This window comes from Megascapheus bottae, chromosome 4 (genome assembly GCF_031878675.1).
Source record: "Megascapheus bottae isolate mThoBot1 chromosome 4, mThoBot2.hap1, whole genome shotgun sequence".
Taxonomy (NCBI): Eukaryota; Metazoa; Chordata; class Mammalia; order Rodentia; family Geomyidae; genus Megascapheus; species Megascapheus bottae.
The window spans coordinates 25518661-25537870 of NC_143512.1; the positions used below are offsets into that span (position 1 = coordinate 25518661).

At 39.7% G+C, this 19210-nt stretch overlaps 1 long non-coding RNA gene across 1 annotated transcript in view; it reads left to right on the forward strand.

Moving 5' to 3' along the window:
- The window catches only part of LOC150064174 (uncharacterized), a 58247-nt gene that overhangs the window by 348 nt on the left and 38689 nt on the right, over positions 1-19210 (forward strand). The window lies entirely within an intron of this gene.

A 19210-nucleotide genomic window follows, 5' to 3' on the forward strand; every position in this document is an offset into this window, starting at 1 on the left:
ACACGCAGGACCTGGGTGGGAAAGAACCCCAGAACTGCACGTGAGCGCCGAGACCCAGGAGGGCGAGAGGCCTGGGTGCGTGCGAGGGGTTCATCTCCCCACCCACCCCAGCCCCACCGCGCGCGCACCCCGCCACTCCAAGCGGCAGGTGCAGAAAGCACGCGGGAGCCGCGGGCCAGCGGCGGAGGTCCTGCGCTTCCGGCCCGTTTATCTCAGGAAAGCGGCGCGGCCTCCCCTTGCGAAACAAAATTAACCTCTCATTAGCCAACCACTCACTCCCGAGAAGGCCTTAAAAGCTTTCCCAGCTCGCTAATGCATTTAGGCTTTCCTGCCTGGCAAGGGGCGGCCTGCACGGGGACTGACATCAACCCCAGGGGTCCTCCCCGCCACCCCCACTCCTCTCCAGCCTAAAGTCTGAGAAAGTCTGGCTCCATGTCATCCCAGCTTCACTGCAGAAGCCTCCACGAGTTCCCTCGAATTTCCTGGGTGTTCTTCACCTCCGCTCCACTTGGCCTCAAGGAGCGAGGAAAGGCGCTTGGGAGGAAATTCGGGGGTTCAGTGGTCCCCAGATCGTGGACATTGACTGGCTCCCCCTCCCCACTCCTTCCTCCCCGGGAGCCCCAAGGTCGGGGAGGGGGGGGACTTGCGGCCCGGTGCTGGAGGTGGAGGGCGGCATTCGTTAGGATCTAGTCGGTTGCAGGCGTTGAGCATTAAATGGGGTGCGGATGTGCGGATGGGGGAGAGGGGGGGTGGGTTCTCACCCCGGCCCCCCGCCGCCCTCAGGCTGGCAGATTTATACCACACAGGTGGATGGAGACCAAAACAAAACCGTCCGGGGCCGCTGCCGGCCGTGCGCCCCCCACGTCCTCCCGGCCCACCGCAAACTCCAGCAAAATAAACAACTCACCACAGGCATTCCCTTGTCCGCGGCGCGACGCCGGCCAGCTGGGAAAACAAGCCGCGAGCCACGCGGCCGGCGCAGGCGGCGCCCGCCCCTCCCGTCCAGGTGTGGGGGGGCCGGACCCGGGGTGGGAGCGGCGGGCTCCCCTGGCTCCCTGGCGCTCCAGCCAGTGGCGGCAGGGGCGCCCTCGGCCACCTAGGGGGAGAGGCCCAGGAGCCGGATCCCCACATTCCTTCCCCCCATTTCCCCCTCCCAGCTGCCCTCCTCCCCGGCCCCGCGCCCCCGGACGGCGCGCCCCACCCCTGGGGTTCGGGTGCGTTCGGGGAGTGGCAGTGTGAGGGTGTCCCCCACACCAGATCCCTACTTTCAAGTCCCGCCCTCCTTCCCTCCCCCTCCCCGCTCTCGCACAAAGACACCTTTCACTCTGTGGCCGGTGCCACTCTCTGCGCGGCCCCGAGCGCGCACCTCCCGCCTTGCCCACCCGTGGCACCCACCGATTCCAGCGAGGGCGCTCTGGGCCAGGCAGCACTGACCCGTGGTGCAAGTTTTGTCCACTGCGCGCCTGGGCACAGGCGACAGATGGACTCTCCTTATCCCAACGCCTTCCTCTAGGCATGCACTAGGGTCCTGAAAGAAACACCCTCTCCACAAAGGAGTCCCGGGAGGGACTGTGCTCTGTGCACTGGAGGGAGGTGAAAGGAAGGCGCTTCTATACTTCTCTGGAAGAAAAGGAATCCATACACACGCACACACACACACACACACACACACACACACACACACACATTTGTCTGTTCACAGGAAGTAACAATGTGACTTGAACTTACAACTTAAGAAAACCCAGGATGACCCAGGTCAGGAAGGGCATTTTAAGAATCAGGAAAGTCTCCAGGGCAACAGTAGCTTTGATCATCAGCGTGTGTGTGTGTGTGTGTGTGTGTGTGTGTGTGTGTGTGTGTGTACACGTGTGCGTGCTGGGGATCCAGTTTCCAAGGTAAGTAATACGCTTCTCAGATATTCGGTGGTGATTGTTCTAAGGAACAAGCATGTTGCTTCTCTTTTGAAGGTGAGTGTTGAGGCATCTTGACTTGGGTAGTTCAGTGACCCCTCTGGCCTTTCCCCTCTTCTCCCTAGCTTCTTCTTCTTCTTTTTTTTTTTTTTTTTTTTTTGCCAGTCCTGGGCTTGGGCTCAGGGCCTGAGCACTGTCTTTGGACTTTCTCAAGGCTAGAGCTCTACCACTTGAGCCTCAGCACCACTTCCGGCTTTTTTCTATGTATGTGGTACCGAGGAATCGAACCCAGGTCTTCATGCATGCTAGGCAAGCACTTTAACCACTAGGCAAAACTCCCGGCCCTCCCTAGCTTATTCTTTTATTATAGTTCCCACATCTAAACGCTAGAGGCAGCACAGATCAGGAGTGGGTCTCTGACAGGAAGGAGTTGATGATACTGACTTGGTGTAGATCTTCTGCAAGTGATTTCATATCTTTGAGCCTTGAGGTCACTAATCAAGAAAGATCCCTAAAAGGTAACGACTCAGTTCTTTCCAGTTCTGAAATTCGATTACAACAGACTCCTCTTTCCACTGCAGATCCCAATGTTTTGGTGGTTTCCCATCTTGCTTTATCTTTTCCAAATGCCAATCAAACTGGGGGAAAAAAAAGAACGTCTTAAGGTAAATGGAAGATACATTGATATGTGCTGATTTTTGCCACTGAGAATTAAGACTGAAAAAGGAAAAAAGAATCTCAGATCCTGGTCCACAGAACCAGGAATTTTAATGTCCCCACTTGCATCACCTTTGAAAAACCACTTCAGCAATCAGCAAGGCAGAGCTTTGATTTAGAAACTAAAGGCTGGTCTCCTGTGTTTTTCCTTTTCCTTCTGCCAATACAAAGACAAGCTGCAGCATAAAATAATGATGAAAAAGAGTTCAAAGGGAATCCAAAGAAACAGCCCAGAGGATGTTTTCTGAAGCCAGCCCCTTACCACACTCCTCCGCTAGGCTAGCTTTGGACTGTACATAACTATGGATGCAATCGGACAGAATCTCTTCTTCAGTCTGCCCATTTCCTACAAATACTGATCAGAATAACTGGGATGCTAATGTATCATACACAGTCATATGACCACCAAACCATACATTTAACTTTTCCTTTCTCAAGATAATGTATAATATAGAAGATGATAGTTCTAAAAACATTAATAAGGAGATTTTTTCTATTGAATCATTTTATTCAGTTTCTATTATTTTCCAATGTCAATAAATACTATACAAAATGATGGTAAAAATGCCTAATATCTTCTCTTTTTAGTTCTCTTCACCCTGGGATAGACTCTCTGGTAACCTCACTCTGGGACTTTCCAGAAGGTTTGGTCTAGCAAATGAGATTGAATTGACATCTTATTCTTTCTTGACTCATTTGCAAAGAGGTTCTGTTAAATATAGGATCATATCATCTGCAACTAGGAATAATTTGGCATCTTTCTTCCTTATCTGAATCCTTTTTCTTGCTTTAGTCCTCTGACTGGGCATGCCAGTACATAATAAATGAGAATGGTAAGAGTGAACATCCTTGTTTTAATCCTGACATTAGGGGAAATCATTTCAATTTTCCACAATTTAATATGATATGGATACTTTGTCATATATAACTTTTCTTGTCTTTTTTTTTTTTTGCCAGTTGGAGAGCTTGAACTCAGGGCCTGGGCACAGTCTCTGAGCATGCTTTGCTCAAGGCTAGACTCTAACACTTGAGCCATATTCCCACCCCTATCACATATAACTTTTCTTAAGTTCAAGTATATTCCTTTTATTTCTAGTTTCTTTCTTCCTCCTCCTTCTCCTCCCCTTCCTCCTTCTCCTCCCCTTCCTCCTCCTCCTCCTCCTCCTCCTTCTCTTCCTCCTCCTCCTCATGGGATTTGAATTCAGGGCCTGGGTGCTGTCCCTGAGCTCTTCAACTCAAGACTACTGCCCTACCCCTTGAGCCACAGTCCCACTTCTGGTTTTCTGGTGGTTGATTGGAGGTAAGAGTCTCATGGACTTTAGTGCCCAGGCTGGCTTTGAACTGCTATCCTCAGATCTCAGCCTCCTGGATAACTAGGATTACAGGCATGAGCCACCGTACCCGGCTATTTCTAGTTTCTTCAGATTTTTTTTTTGGCCAGTCCTGGGCCTTGAACTCAGATCCTTGGAACTATCCTTGGGCTTTCTCAAGGCTAGTGCTCTACCACTTGAGCCACAGCACCACTTCAAGCACTCTTCCACTAGGCAAAACTCCAGTTCCCTTTTCAGAATTTTTAACATAAAAGGTTGTTGAATTTTGTCAGAGGCTTTTATTTTGCTTCGATTGTGTAAATTTTTTGATACTGTTTATGTGGTGTATTATGTTTATTGACTTCCATATTGCACCATCCTTTCAACTCTGGGATGAAATGAGTTTGACCATGCATTGCTGATTTTGGTTTGCAAAAATTTTATTGGGAATCAAGGTTCATCAAGATGATTGACCTATGCTTCTCTCTCTCTCTCTCTCTCTCTCTCTCTCTCTCTCTCTCTCTCTCTCTCTCTCTCTCTCTCTCTCTCTCTCTCTCTCTCTCTCTCTTTTTCTGGCTCTTTATTTTCATCTCATTGTTTACTATAGATCTGTTTAATTGGAACACACCTACTTTTGGTCTATATGAAAGCTGTAGTTAGGCTTCTTTTTCATCATTCTAAAATATTTCACACTTTTAGCACCATGTAAAATAGAACATAAAACAGCAAAGACTGGCAGTTTCACTGTTGTGTTTGTAGATTACAATCACAGTCTATAAACACATACATACAGCACATCTCTTTTAAATCTTATAAGGTACATCTGAAGAGGTAAATACCGAAGGTAATTATATTTTCACATTTATTTTCCTCTAAGTTTCACATTATATTTTCACTATAAAATGAACTTCAAATGTCAGTAAACAAAAACTTTCTAGAGGCAAATGAGAGTGAAAGTACACATCTGTAAACCAATTTAGACTTAAAATATCTTTACTCATACTTTCCTAAAACCACATGACAAGAAATCCTAAAACCAAGACAAAATGTTATATACTATAATCCTTAAAGTACCATGAAATCTAAGGTAAAGGGGGTTATTTTAATAACCCATACTATCAATTATGGCATTAAATGAAAGGGAAAATGGAGTATATTTTAATATACAGATAAAATATGTTTCTATCTTAGGAATACTTGTATCTTAACAGAACTAGCAAAAATACCATGACATTTATTTTCAGCCAATTTAATATAGTGAAACAAAAATCATTTACAAGTACAAAAATATTTACTACTTTCTTTCTTATTTTTAATCATCCCATCATTTCAAATTGTCTGAGCTACACAGGAGGGTTAGGTAGTATTTGTAACAAAAGCAAGTTTAGACTGAAGCTTGTGAATAAACCCAAGACTAAATATAGTAAATATTCACAAGAAGTTTGCCTGACAGAAATCTGCCTAAATTCAGGACCAGGCTTATTTCAAAAGAGGATACTGCTGGGAACAGGGAGGGACTCTTAGAGGTCTTGGCTGTGGCTAGTGAGTTGTTGAGATGCTGTTCAGCTGTCTCAGTTGGTACTGTCCATCAATGAAGAATGTGAGGAATGCATGATCGCATTGAGCTTCTCTGTAAAAATAGATACATTTCCCTTCCTTCCTACTGGGGAGTAAGGTCTGGCAGAGGAGATGAAGTCCAGGTCTTTACACCTCCTTCTAAGCAATCAACATCATTCGTGTTTGCCACTGGTGAAATAAAGGTTCTGACGCACATTCATGCTTAACTAGGAACCCTTTAATTCTTCATGAAGCAATAGTTTTGGAAATACAGTAGAAAGACAGGTAATCTTCTAAGACCATGGAGATATGACTGTAAATAAGTCGATAAACAATTTAATAATGTTATAAAACACAGAGTGATAAGGTAGACACAATCAGAGTGAAAAGGAGACATTTTATGGAAAGAACAATTTCAGATACTATCCTAAGGCCTGAATGCAACATACTTATATGATAAAATTAGGGAAAGGGCCCAGGAAAAGCTCAGTACCTTTAGTTACGAACAGTTTAAAATATTCAAAGAACAGACAAAAGCTATAGCAGAAAATACTACACTTGGAAGAATTTAGCAATTGAAAGTAAAGTTCTTTAATTGCCAATAGATATTTAAGTGAGGAAGATTTCTTGATCTCAAACTTCAGTGAAATAAAGAAAGGGAGCATTCTTCATTTATTGGTTACTATCAGTCAGTCACTTCATCTGGAGTTTGTGCTTGCCAAATTGTATGTCATCATAACCTCACTCTGAAGCACAGATGACTGTTCTTAATTTGTAGATGAGGAATGTTAGATTTAAAAATGTCCTATATCTGACAAGTAATAATTATGAATATATAATGTAAAATGTTTATGTATAAGTAGAAAAGATATTACAGAGGTATAATGATTAAAATAGTATGGTACTGACTGGAGTTCTGGCTCAAATGGGAGTATGCGAGCCATGACTGAGAAATCCAAGCAATTACCAGGTCTTGAGATCAAACCCTGGTACTGGTATACACAAAAATAATATGATATTGATTTAACAACAGACAAACTAATAAAATGGTATAAGAGCCCCCAAATAAATCTGCAATAAAGTATCAACCAATCTTTGGCAAGAGAGCCAAGAATATATTATAGGAAAGATAGTCTAAAAATGGTGTTGAGAAATGGGATATCTATATATGAAGAATGAAAATGGACTCATGTCACACCACATACAAAAATCAACTCAAAATATATTAAATAAAAGATCTGAAAGTAAAAAAGTAATAAAAGAAGCAGGACATTGACAGCTCACATATGTATCTGAACTATACCGGAGGATAAGACCTTGGAGGATGCAGGTTTGAAGCTAGCCCAAGTGAAAATGTATGTAAGACTCCTCATATTGGGGCTGGGAGTTTGGCCTAGTGGTTAAAGTGCTTGCCTAGCATGCATGAAGACCCGGGTTCGATTCCTCCGTACCACATATAGAAAAAAGCCGGAAGTGGTGCTGAGGCTCAAGTGGTAGAGCTCTAGCCTTGAGAAAGTCCAAGGACAGTGCTCAGGCCCTGAGCCCAAGCCCAGGACTGGCAAAAAAAAAAAGACTCCTCTTATTGACTAACAAAATGCTAGAATGGAGGTATGGTTCAAGTGTTAGAGCACCATCCATGAGCAAGGAATCAAAGCAACAGTGTGAGGCCTGAGTTCAGGCTCTCATACTGGCACACTTTATATTCCCAACCCCCTCTTGCCAGGGACTTGAAAAAAACACAGGGAAAAAATCGTCACAGTGACTTTATATATAGTACATCAAAGCCAAAAGCAACCACTGACAAATGGGATATATCTAACTAAAAATTCATTGCACAATAGTGGAAAATAACAGAGAAAGAAGGTAAGCTAAGAAATTAGAAAACTAATATTTGTAGACCAGATTGTCAACAGATGAATCTCTAAAATATGTAAAGAACTCTTCTGGCTCAACCATAAAAAATAAAATAAAATGAAACAAAGATCTAACACTTCAATTAAAAATGTGTCAAAGAATTGAGAATACATTTCTCCAAAGAAGACACACAAATGGCCAACTGACACTGAATGTCAGTAATCATGAGGGAATTGTAAATTAAAGCCAGAGTATATTAAAACTATAGTAATATATTATCTCAGGGTATTTGTCCTTAACTTTTTGTATTCCCAATTTTAGAGCCCAATTTTCTCATCATTGGATGGTTAGGCATTGTCTACGAACTTGTTGGAAATTTAAATACTAAGACCCAAACAAGACCTACTGAATCACATTCTCTTTTGGTGCTTCTGGTGATGTTTCCGACTATTCAGTAAGATTCTTAAACCAGCTGCAAAGTTATCACTTGTAAGATATAAAGAAACTCAGAATCCTGAGTTGATTCCAAACCTTGGAATAAGAATGTCCACTCCCCAGCCCCACTGCCCAAACCAGGTCCTGGGGCTTGAAGTTCAGGCCTTGGGAATACATCAGGAGATAATTTAGGGAACTCTGAAAGAATACTCTCAGAGATTAGGATTAAATGATTCTAAAATATTGTCTAATTCCTAGAGAGTTTCAGAAAGAATTCTCTAGGTATTTTTGATAAGCTGGCAAAGGTTGAAAAATCACTTCTTAGTTACTATTGTTACTATTGTTCCTAATAAGCTCATTCATTTATTTTTGATCTTAAAATTCCTGCAAGAAATCTTTTTTTTAAATTTTTACATCATTTTTTAAATGACGTGTTTAACAAACAAGTATTCAAGAAGGAAATCTGTATATACAATCACTGGCACTTAGATTTCAGAACATAATTAAAATTAGGCTGAGGGTTTGTAGGTCATAGATACATATTAATCTATGTAATAAAACATTATGTCTATAGAGTCATAACCTACAAGAAGTCTTAATCTTCAGCTACTTTAAGAAGAACACCTAAACAAGAGATAATAGTTACAGCTTACTATGAATGATTAGATCACACTCAAAATGCTATTTTCACTTCTGGTGAAGAATATTGAAACACTAGAGCAGGCTTTTAAGAGCAATCATTTGGTGAGAAATGCCAATAGGAGTTTATAACATTTATTCAGCCAGAATGATTTTTTTTAATGTGCATTAGGTTTTTAACCTCTGTTATGCCTGGCCCTTGGCATTGCATTCAGAAAGAAATGGCCCTTTTGACTGAGGCTTTACACGGTTTGATGCTACTTATACCTCCCATTCCTCTCTGGCCTTTACTCCATCCATTTTTCTGCTCTCCAGACACAATTACATTCCTTAATGCTCCTGGATGATTTTTGAGAGTTTTCTTAACTCAGAGTGAATTTCCTTGCTCTTCTTTTTATCTTCACTTTTTATTATCATGTTTTAATTCTACAGAGTAAGAAGTTCCATTGCGATACTTTAATCAATAGACATAATGTACTTTCATCATGTTCATACTTCTTTGTACTTTCTTTCTCCTGATTTTCTCTTCCCATACTATCTCTATATTCCACTGTAACTTCCATAAAGGAGAAAAAAATGTAGTAATTTGTGAAACTGATTTACTCCACTGAATATAACTTCCAGTTCCATACATTTTTCAGCAAATGATAAAATTTAATTCTTATTGATGACTAAACCTCTTTTGTGTGTATATACCACATTTTCTATATTCATCTATTGAAGGACACCTAGTTTACTATTATGAATAGTGTCATAATAACAATGGATATGCAGGTATCTCTGTAGTAAGCTGACTGATTCTTTTGGTATACACCCATAGTGGTGTGGCTGAATCACACCACTGAGGTGTGAGGTCTGTTTATCCATTGTTCAGGGACCTCCATGTTGATTTCCATAGTGTCTGGACTAATTCACATTCTCATCAAAAGTGATTCAGTACCCTGATCTTTGTCAGTAATTTTTACTTGTTTTCTTGCTGCTATCCATTCTGATTAAGAGAGATGGAACATCAATGTAGTTTTGGTTCGTATTTCCCTGGATAAACAAGATGTTGAACTCTTTTTTTCATGTGTTTATTGGTAATTTGTGCTTCTTCCCTTGAAAAGTGCCTGTTCAGTTTCTGCCTACTGGCCTTCTTTCTCGGCTTTTTCACCTTCAACATTCAGGTATCTGCTGAGTTCAGCAAACTGTCCTATGCAACTTTTGGAAATAAAACCATACATCGGTGGTTTCTTCTTTTTGATTTACATCATATTATTAGTTCTTAACTGTCCTATTTGCTCCTTTAGTGTTTCTAATCCACTTGGTCAGAAGGTAAATCGAATTAAGACACATATTGCTCTTATTTGTTGCTTTATTCCCTATAACTAAAGTAGCACCCAGAACAAAGTAGAGGCATAAGAATGGTTCTGTGAGTGAATGAAAAATGAAGGAAAAAAAGACAACTTTGGATACTGTAATAGATTTTCAGATACTTGAAGAAGAGTGAATTAGAAGGGATTTTTTTTAAATTTCAATGTACAGAGGGGTTACAGTTATATTCATCAGACAGAGGGTGCAATACTTCTCACACATTGATATGCCTTCTTATGTTTTTGTCTCCATTTTCCTACCCCCACCACCTCCCCTCATTTTTCCCCTCCTATTTTAAATGAACAGGTAGACATCTACATACTATACCAGATAACAAAGTGGGAACAGTAGCAATATGAGATTAACCAAAGGGCAACACAAGAGAAGGGAGAAAAAAAACATAATACGTAAAGAGTAACAATCACTTATAATTAAGCTCTTGTTTCCATGTCCTGGAGGTCCATTAATTTGGCCTCATCCTATATGGCCTTATGTATCTAAAGTTTGAGCTATTGTAATCCTCTGCTAGGATTACAGATGAGGGAAACTATTGAGCCTATGTTCCTTTGAGTCTGACTTACTTCACTTAATATGATTTTTTTCTAAGTCTTTCCATTTCCTTACAAATGGGACAATGTCATTGTTTCCGACAGCAGCATAGAATTCCATTGTATATAAATACCACATCTTGTTGATCCACTCATCAACTGAGGGGCATCTGAGTTGGTTCCATATCTTCACTATGGTAAACAGTGCCGCAATGAACATTGTTATGCTAGAGGATGTGGTGTGTCCTTGTTTCTGAACCAATGGGTAAAATTGCTCAGTAGTGGAATTGCTGGGTCATAGGGGAGCTCTATGTTTAATCTTTTAAGGAATTGCCATATTGCTTTCCATAGTGGTTGAACAAGTTTACATTCCCACCAAGAGTATAGTAGTGATCCCTCCTGGCCATATCCCCGCCAGCATCTGTTGTTATTAGATTTCTTGATAATGGCCATTCTAACTGGAGTGAGGTGCAACCTCAGAGTTTTAATTTGCATTCTTGAATGGCCAGAGTTGTCGAGCATTTCTTCATGTGTCTATAGGCCATTCTTATTTCTTCTTCAGAGAAGACTCTCTTTAAGTCTTTGGCCCATCTTTTAATGGGATGGTTGTTTCTTTGGAGATTAGTTTTGGAGTGATTCAATTTTTTGAGCTGTTGATATATTTTAGATATGAGGCCTTTGTCTGTTGTATGGTTAGTGAAGATCTCCCATTCTGTGGGCTTTCTAATTAGCTTGCTAGCTATGTCCTTTGCCATAGAGAAGTTCTGCAATTTAATGCAGACTTTCTCTGATTGTTGTGTTTTTGGGTCTTTATTAAGGAAGTTTCAGCCTGTGCCTAGGAGACCTAGTGTATCTCCTATTCCTTCTGGTAAAGTTTTCAGTGAATCTGCTTTTACCTCCATGTCTTGAATTAATCCTGGTGCAGGGTGACAAAGAAGGATCCAACTTTAGCTTTCTGCAGGTGCTTAACCAGTTCTGCCAGCACCACTTGTTGAAGAGGCTGTCTTTCTTCTATTCTATTTTTTGGCTCCCTTATCAAAGATTAGGTGGCCATAGGTCTGTGGATTAATTTCTGGGTCTTCATTTCTATTCCATTGGTACTCAGGCCTGTTCTTGTGCCAGTACCAAGCTATTTTGGTCACTATAGTTCTGTAATAGAATCTAAGGTTTGCTATTGAAATTTCCTGTGCTGTTCTTTCTGCTAAGAATTGTTTTTGCTATATGGGGTCTTTTATTATTTTTTTTTGGCCAGTCCTGGGCTTGAGCTCAGGGCCTGAGCACTGTCCTTGGGATTTCCTCAAGGCTAGTGTTCTACCCTGAGCCACCACACCATTTCTGGCTTTTTCTATGTATGTGGTACTGAGGAATTGAACCCGGGTCTTCGTGCATGCTAGGCAGGCACTCTACCACGAGACCAAACTCCCAGCCCAAGTCTTTTATTATTCTATATGAAATTTTGGATTGCCTCTTCTATTTCTTTAAAGAATGACATTGGGATATTGATGGGTATTGCGTTGAATTTGTAGATAGCCCTTGGCAAGATTGTCATTTTCATGATGTTGATTCTTCCAATCCAGGAGCATGGGAGGTTTTTCCATTTCCTCAGTTCTGCTTTAATTTCCTAGAAAGGGATTTTTATTTGGCAGCTTGAAATTTTAGCACTGAAATTAAAAGGAATGGATTGTGATATAATAGATATGAAAAAATTACAAAACCTAAAAGAACTGAAATAGGCATCTGAGCTGTCATAAATATGTAAGCACATATTCTCAGCAGGGCTATTAATAAGGTAGTCTAATCATTCAGAAGCTGGGTAGTTTTAATGACCACTGATATCTTATGATTCTGTAAGAAAGGAAAATGGCTAGGTGCAGTGTCAATAGGGAGATAAAAGAGAAGGGAGATTTAGAGCAATGGAGGAAAGCAGAAATATTTCAAGGGTCAGGAAAAAGATAAAAAAATAACAGTGGCTTTTAGTATTTCTTTTGTGTTTGTAAGCAAATAGTGTTACACTTATCAATAGGTTTGAACAGCACCATGCACTGTTGTACAATATCATAATATTTTTAGAGTAACATTTACATTTTCCTCATTTGAAATATGAAATGTTTTTTGTCATTTATCATTTTGTAGTATACTGTATATATTATGTATTTCATTAAAACAGCTATTATTGACTATTTTAATGACTGTTGAATATACACTGCATAAATAATCTATCATTGAGGAAACCACCTCATCTCGTATTATATCCCTTTGGTAAAATATTTGTGAACGATTATGATTGTGCTGGGAAGATCAATGCTTAGAAATGAAAATATTAAGTTAGAGAGTGCTTAAATATTTAAGGCTTTATTCTGTTTTATTTATAGTGATAAACTTGAGTAATCAATATTTCTCACTGAAAAATTAGCTAAGTTATATTGTAAAGAATTGTACCCCAGAGGGTATCAATAAAGTATAAAAGGAAGTAAATCTGATCACAGTAGATTTTACTGCTTATAAGAAAATGTCACAGTGTAATACTTCATTCTCTACAATTAATATATACCAACAAAAACAAATTCCACAGAGGAAATGAAAAAAATGTGGGGGCATATAAAGCTGTGAAGTAGGCCAGGAGTTTGACGTAGGGGTAGAGTGCTTGTCTAGCATGCACAAAGACCTGGGTTTAATTCCTCAGTTCCACATACATAGAAAAAAGCCGGAAGTGGTGCTGAGGCTCAAGTGCTAGAGTTCTAGCCTTGAGAAAAAGTCCAAGGACAGTGCTCAGGCCCTGAGCTCAAGCCCAGGACTGGCAAAAAAATAAAAAAAATAAAGCTGTGAAGTTAACCTTCAAAAAGTCACCAGGACAGAAATATCTATTCATCAAGTTTCATGGCAGAGATACTCCACTTGGTCTAATTTGTATGCAGGGATTATGTTAATTGAATCAAGATATGGTTAATATTGCAGCTAATCTACAAATGACCTCATTGGTTTCTACTGACATTGCCCTTAAAGTCAGAGAAAATGTGCTGTTGCAATAAGTATAACTCTTTTGTCCACTAATGAAAAGAGAATAGTGAGCTAAGGTAATTTCATTTATTCATCTTTAGATAAATACATTAAAAGATATTTGCCTTCCACATCACTTTGATATTTATATTTACTTATGTAGATATTTATCTATCATGGTGTTTCTAGCCAGCAAATCTTACCATAAAAATGTAGTGAAATTTTTGTAGATAGGACCAGGACTTCAAATAAGTAGTCAGAGTATTATGTTAATTAAGTACAAAGGTAACATATCTCATTTTGAGTGTTGAGAAGTTTCTTTGTATATTGTTTCCATATGCTTTGTTATCATCAAATTGATTATTACCAGTGAGCTGTGTGTTTACAATGCCTTGGACAATTGCTTAGTGAAATGGTTGATAGGTTCCCTAACAGAGAAATAAGAGGCTGATTGGTTAAAAGAAGTTAAATTATAATTCACCATTGCTATTGCCAATTTGATACAGTTAGGACTTGGAGAGAATTTTTTTTTTTTTTGCCAGTCCTGGGCTTGGGCTTAGGGCCTGAGCATTGTCCTTGGATTTTCTCAAGGCTAACGCTCTACCACTTGAGCAATAGCACCACTTCTGGCTTTTTTCTATGTATGTGGTACTGAAGAATCGATCCTGAGCCTTTGTGCATGCTAGCTAAGCTCTCTCCCCTTAGGCCAAACTCCTGGGCCCAAGATAAGTTTTTTTTTGATTTTTAATTAATTTTTTTTATTGTCGGGCAATGAATAGATAGGTTACAATTACATTTGCCAGGTAGTAGGTGCATTATTTCTCACACATTGATACCCCTTCTCACTTTTTTGTCCCTATTTCCCTCCCCCAACCAACTCCCAATCATCTTGTTTTCCCTGTCCCTTTCCTATTTCAACACACACACACACACACACACACACACACACGCACACACACACACACACACACACATACAATATATATATCAGGTAACAAGTCAGATACAGTAACAACAGGAGATTAACCAAAGGGCAAAAAAAGAGAAGAGAAATAACACAGTACATTAAAACCAACAATCACACAAGATAAATAAAGCTCTTGTTTCCATATCCTAGAGATCCTTTCATTTAGTCTCATCCTATATGATCTTATATACTTTGATTTTGAGCTATTGTAATCCTCTTCTAGGAGAGTCCTAGATGTGTACTAACTATTACAAATGAGGGAAACCATTGACTCATTCCTTTGGGTCTGTCTTACTTCACTTAATATAGTTTTTTTTTTTTTTTGGATCATGGGGCTTGAACTCAGCCTGGGCACTGTCCCTGAGCTCTTCAGCTCAAGGCTACTGCCCTACCCTTGAAACAACTTCCCATTTCCTGGAAGTTAATTGGAGATAAGAGTCTCAGGTCCTTTTGTGCCCGGGCTGGCTTTCAACCTCGATCCTCATATCTCAGCCTCCTGAATAGCTAGGATTACAGGTGTGAGCCACTGTGCCCAGATAATATGATTTTTTTCCAAGTCTTTTGGAGAGATTTTTTTTGCCAGTCCTGGGGCTTAAACTCAGGGCATGAGCATGGTTTTTGGGCATTCTCAAGGCTAGCACGCTACTACTTGAGCCACAGCACCACACTGGGCTTTTTCTATATGTGTGACACCTAGGAATCGAACCCAGGTCTTCTTGCGTGCTAGGCAAGCACTCTACCACTAGACCATGTTCCTGGCTCCTTGGAGAGAAAATTTTAATCATCAAATAATATAGTCTATGTTCATTTTCCATATCCTAATAGAAATCATCAGTGGTATTCATATATCCTCAAGTCCTCTCTGTTATATTTAGTTTTCTATACTTTTCACAGTATCTAATATGTTTCTAAAATTGGTTATTTTTATATTCACATTATGTACTAAATGTGATGATTTCTGTCATCTGTAACTACATTCATCTGTCATGTTCTCATTTCATTCTTGATTTATCAGTTTATATGATGTTCATGGGGACTGAGTTTGAAAAAGAGTAATAATGATTGGGAACTTTCTGTTATATAGGCATCCTGTAGACATCGCCAGCAAGGTTTCATTTTCATCCCAGTCATGGATGGTATAATATTGTACTTACTTTCCACATGAGAATGTTGAAGTGCTAAGATGTTCTTTAATAAAACAACTGCTAGTTAGAGGCTATGTACATGTGCTTTCTACAACATGTAGTTCTTATAATTACTGGTCGTCTCTGCTGTGCTCCAAAAATTAAATCAAATAGTCTGTAAAGGTATAAACACAGAACAATCTGTTTCCTAGAGAAGCAAATAAGATCAATCTTTACAAGTACGTTGGGAAAGGAGTAGAATTAGCAGACCCAGAAAATAAAGAAGATAGTTGTGATTTACAACAAAAGGAGAAAGTATCGGGGACAGTAAAGATGTGTGAAATAATTTTTTTTCCTTCAATTTGCCTTTCCTATGTTTTGGTGAAAGCTGATTTCAAATAAAATTGACTGTAGGTCATGGTCTGGTTAGGTACAGGGGTTCAACCAGTGTCGCTGGAGGTGGTGGACCGGCTCTTGTCTACATACATCTCACTTCTCTGCTGTCTTGTCTTGTTTAACCCTAACCTGTGGAAGACGTCTCATGGAGGATAGCAGCAGCGGCAGCAGCAGCAGCAGCAGCAACAGCCAGACTTTTGTGGTCTTGTTTTTAAATCTCATGTCAAAGGGAAAGATTCTTTGCCCCCAAGATTCCCAGAAGTGCCTCTTGGTTTCTAAATAGGTCATGTGCCCATGGCTGAATTAATAAATATGGCCCAAGATAATGTGAGATTGGCTGATTGGCTTAGATAGGTGTCACACACTGCACCTCCAAGCTGGGCCCGGGGTTCCCACAGACCTATGTGCTTCTAGGGAGGCCTAGCTGCCTTTGGGACACGAGGAGTGTGAGAGGATGCTGGATGTTGAACTAATCAACCAGAGAGTCTCACTTTCTCACAACACTTCATTTTTTTCATATATTTTTATTGTAATTAATAGAAGGGTTACATTATATTCGCCAGATAGAAGGTGCATTAATTCACATACATTGATACCCTTTCTCATGTCTTGGTCCCTATTTCCCTCCCCCCACCCCCACCCCTCATCTTCTTTTCCCCCCTTCCCTATCCAATTTCAAATAATCAAATACAAATATATCCAATATATCAGATAATAAAGTGAGATACTGTAACAATATGAGATAACCAAGGGACAGCAAAAGGGATGAGAGATAACATAGTACATTAAGGACAACAATTACTCATATGGCTTTTTACAACACCTCATTTTTATAGTGTTTCCTTTTTCACTTTATGTCCATGTATTAAATGGACATAAATATTTGAGTGTGTCTTTGACTGAATTCCATTTAACAACCGAGCACTATTACACAGAGTACAAAAGAACTATTTTATCCGATTTTTCAAATTGGTAGAGTTTCCGTGGGATTTTTCAGATATTTGTGACTTCTTTCTTTTCAGTACTGCTTGAGGGTCCTATACATTATTAAATACAGCATGGGTACCCTTGTTTGGATAGATAGTTTTAGATTTATAAAAACATGTTTGAATATTTAGCACATACTGAATTTGATTAGGAAAGGGTACACTAAAGCCAATTAAAAAAATCAATCGTTTTCTTGTCCTTTTAAGATTAGATGATGTGAATAGAACCATTTAGACGCTGAAACTATTTAACATGATGAATTGAAATTGCTACTTGATGTAATAACAGTGAAGAATATTCACAAAATTCAAATGTTCTTTGCAGAAAAGGCAGTTTGTACATTTGCACATCAAAAATATTCATGTCGGGCTCTCATGAATATACCAGCTGAAAAACAAAGCAAACTGACAAAACAAACTTACTAAACACCTGCCCTTCTGTCTGAAATATTCTCACTAGTAAGGGAAATTAGACATTTAAGATTTCTTCCCTCTGTTCTTTTTAATAAGGTGTCAGGAAAGAATATGGAAATTATTTTCTGAAGAAATTCTCTGCACAACTTGAAGAGTTTTTGTTTTTAATTGCAAATAAGAAAACTAGGAAGATGTTTCAGAAGAAAGAAGTAGTTTTGTATGGATTGTACTTTCTGTACTTCTGTGGACTCACTGAACAGAGCTGCTGCATTTTGTAGCTTCTGGAGACATCATTCCCAAGTCCACAAAAACGCTATCCCATGGAATTGTATGGTAAGGTGTGATGTGCAGTTTGTCCCACGTGGTTGATTGTAGCGGCCCTTCCTTGAATTTATTTTACATTATCTTTAGAATAAACAAGTGGAGAATTGTTCTCATAAGTAGGTGTTGTGTTTTTCTTTTCCATATATTTTATTGTAATAAATAGAAAGGTTTCATTATATTCACCAGATAGAAGGTGCATTATTTCACTTACACTGATACCCTTTCTCATGTCTTGGTTAGATGCTTTTTTTTTTCTTAAAGCAAATTCTGTCTGAAGCATAAACAAGGTATGCAGGAGCTTTCACCAAGGCTCTACTCAGAGACAGCAGGAAGAGTTGTGGGAAAGGCTGATTGTGTTGCAAAAATAATCAAAGGAGGCAAAGGAGGTGTGTGGGCTTGGCAAAAGAAGAAACAATACCATGTGTGCCAAAACAATGATGGCTGCTGTGGCAAGGATTTTGCTATGGACTTGAGTATTTCCAGTTATAGGTGGTGGCTTTCATTCATGGTCAGCCTTACCTCCTCCTCCTCCTCCTCCTGTTTCTCTTCCGCCTCCTCCTCCTCCTCTTTTGTCTCCTCCTCCTCCTCCTCCTCCTTTACCTCCCCTTCTTCCTCCTCTTCCTCCTCCTCTTCCTCCTCCTCCTCTTCCTTTTCCTCCTCCTCCTCTTCCGCCTTTTTGCCAGTCTTAGAGCTTGAACTCAGGACCTGGACACTGTTGCTGAACTCCCCTTTCTTTCTTTTTTTTTTTGGTAGTTAATTGGAGATAAGAGTATCCTTCCCAGACTTTCCTTCCCAGAATGGCTTTGAACTGATATCCTGAAATCTCTTGACTAGCTAGTATTCTGGGCATGAGTCACTGGTGCCCAGGGTTTTGGTCATTTTGATGAGCTCAACAGATATACATCATTGGTTTATTTTCCTATCTACTCTTTAAGTTTAAATAGTTTAAATTGACTTAATTCTGTATTTATGATGATGAATGCATTTCAAATGTGAACTATCAGTCTTATATAAATGGCTTAAATATTTAGTATGATTCCCTGTTTTTCATGTGCTATATATCCAGGACAAGCAGACTTTGGTTCACAAAACTTTTTTTTTTTTTTACCAGTCCTTGGCTTAAGCTCAAGGCCTGTGCACTGTCCTTGGACTTTCTCAAGGCTAGCACTCTACCACTTGAGCCTCAGCACCACTTCTGGCTTTTCCTAAGTATGTGGTACCAAGGGATTGAACCCAAGTCTTTGTGCATGCTAGGCAAGCACTCTACCACTAGGCCAAACTCCCGCTCCTGGTTCACAAAACTTTTGTCTTGTTTTTCTTCTGTGGATCACACTAAACTTCCTTACTTTTTTAGGGCTCTGCTACTGAAATGTGGTAATACTTGTTCTCTTTCTCCATCAGTATACTCTTCCCTCAAAGAACCCCAAGGAGACAGACTGGTAATATACCTTTCATGTTATTGCTAGATTTAGTCACAGTTTTTTTTCCTTTGAAAGTCCTATTGTATAAAGTCTTATTGTATAAAAGATTGTTTATTTTTAGTTGGTAAAACGTGATGTAAGTGACTTTTGTGAGTGTATGGGTGTGTGCTGGTCCAGGGGTTTGAACTCAGGGCCAGAGGCAGTCTCTGATTCTTTGGTTGTTCAGACCTAGTGCTATTCCATTTGAGCCACAACATA